Genomic DNA, 2500 nt, shown 5'->3' with positions numbered 1-2500 from the left:
CGAGTAGACGCTTTCAGTGCGAACACCCGTGCTCCCAACTGAGCTTGCCGCTGCCGACAGAGGCCCGGGAGCGTGCTGTCGTGGCATTGCCGGCGGGAAACAACACGCGCCACCTACGGTGACCGGCAGCTCCAACGCCAGCGCCACAGAAGGGCAAAGCCCCACTTGGGTGCAGAAGCGAACTCTCCCAGCACAGCGCACGCGCCAACACGTCCGCAGAGCTGCGATACAAACCACCTGCGAGAACCGCTGGGGGCGACCGAGCAGCAGACGGCGTCGCGACGCCGAGTGCCGGGCGGCGGCGCATCCTCAACGCACACAGTCCGCAATCGGAACAGCACACTGCAGATGTCCACCGCGCTTCGCACCGGGCTCGGCAGAACCCACTTTGGCCGCCTGGCGCCGCGCGCAGGGTGCGCCGGCGCATAGCTGGGACGCCAGCCGGGCCCGTCGGCCGGCGCTCCTGCCACTGGGCGCCCCCCACCAGCCGGCTGTAGTGCGTGCGCTCACGCAGCGCGCGGCCAGCACGCCGGGCGGCCCCCCCTCACCGGCCGGGGACTGTCCCGCCAAGCCACAGCCTCGTATCGCTTCATACCCACATGGCCAACTCAGGTTCGGGGGCATGGCGGGTACCGCCGAAACAACCGGTTCACAGATGTACCGATCGTCGCTATCACCGATGCACCTGCAGCGCGAACAACCGCTCAACAACTGATTTCCAGTTCATTTGCGGATCTTTGGCAGCAAACGTATACGTCAATCTACATTTGCGAAATCTACGATTCTGGCATGCCTGCATGTTATGTGTCACGACACGCTACATCAGCCCACATACACACTGCGGCATGTACACGAGAGAACACGTGGAAGATGGTCCGCGCACGTGTGCAATGTCCCTTGCGCGGTCGACTGTCAACCGGCCTCTGTAGCATGTCGCAGATGTGGAACGCGGTCCACCGTGCTATCATGTTGTGTGGGGCAATACGATTAAATAGGAAAACCCTCGTCGCTACATCAACAGACGGCTCACGCTGATTCCCGGCAGAGGGAGGAGGGGGGGGGGCCAACATGCAATACTTTCGTCCGTACCTACTTACCACATGTCTGTACGGCGTACAACAGTGCAATCTCGCTGTAATGGGGAGACGAGACAAGTAGCATCGTGCACAACATATGGCCCTTATGATTCGCCATTGTAGGGCGCAGCCGGTGTACGGTCAAGCATGTGCCACATTATGTCACTCAGTACGTAACGACGGATGATCAGTGTGGGTTACGCGTACATCAGCGGACAGTCCACACAGGCCGTACCACAACGTACACTGACTGCATCGACAACCGAATGCAACTGAACAGCTGCAAGGCTCATTTCACAAACAAACGCCTGACCGACCAGCTTGGAAGGGCAGGAGGGGAGGGCGATATTCGTTCTGTAGCGGTACACCCTTCCAGTGGTTAGCGGGACTGTGTAGAAAGTACGCAACACTCGAAAGACCTTTATGTGAGGGTACGCACCATGGCATCAAGAAATACACATGACACCAGAGGATCCAAGCAGTGAACTATGTTCAGAGGGTTGCTGTTAGGCAAAGCTACATTCCTGTGACGTTACATGTGACAGTTAAGGTGCAGTGTAAGTTAGGTTAAGGTGCAGTGTAAGTTAGGTTAAGGTGCAGTGTAAGTTAGGTTAAGGTGCAGTGTAAGTTAGGTTAAGGTGCAGTGTAAGTTAGGTTAAGGTGCAGTGTAAGTTAGGTTAAGGTGCAGTGTAAGTTAGGTTAAGGTGCAGTGTAAGTTAGGTTAAGGTGCAGTGTAAGTTAGGTTAAGGTGCAGTGTAACTTAGGTTAAGGTGCAGTGTAACTTAGGTTAAGGTGCAGTGTAACTTAGGTTAAGGTGCAGTGTAACTTAGGTTAAGGTGCAGTGTAACTTAGGTTAAGGTGCAGTGTAACTTAGGTTAAGGTGCAGTGTAACTTAGGTTAAGGTGCAGTGTAACTTAGGTTAAGGTGCAGTGTAACTTAGGTTAAGGTGCAGTGTAAGTTAGGTTAAGGTGCAGTGTAACTTAGGTTAAGGTGCAGTGTAACTTAGGTTAAGGTGCAGTGTAAGTTAGGTTAAGGTGCAGTGTAAGTTAGGTTAAGGTGCAGCGTAACTTAGGTTAAGGTGCAGCGTAACTTAGGTTAAGGTGCAGCGTAACTTAGGTTAAGGTGCAGCGTAACTTAGGTTAAGGTGCAGCGTAACTTAGGTTAAGGTGCAGCGTAACTTAGGTTAAGGTGCAGCGTGGGTTAGGTTAGGGGCCAACGTGGGTTAGGTTAGGGGCCAACGTGGGTTAGGTTAGGGGCCAACGTGGGTTAGGTTAGGGGCCAACGTGGGTTAGGTTAGGGGCCAACGTGGGTTAGGTTAGGGGCCAACGTGGGTTAGGTTAGGGGCCAACGTGGGTTAGGTTAGGGGCCAACGTGGGTTAGGTTAGGGGCCAACGTGGGTTAGGTTAGGGGCCAACGTGGGTTAT

The sequence above is a fragment of the Schistocerca gregaria genome, unplaced genomic scaffold (assembly GCF_023897955.1).
Source record: "Schistocerca gregaria isolate iqSchGreg1 unplaced genomic scaffold, iqSchGreg1.2 ptg000594l, whole genome shotgun sequence".
Classification (NCBI taxonomy): Eukaryota; Metazoa; Arthropoda; class Insecta; order Orthoptera; family Acrididae; genus Schistocerca; species Schistocerca gregaria.
The sequence above is the reverse complement of the archived record's forward strand: the minus strand, read 5'-3'. Positions refer to the sequence as shown.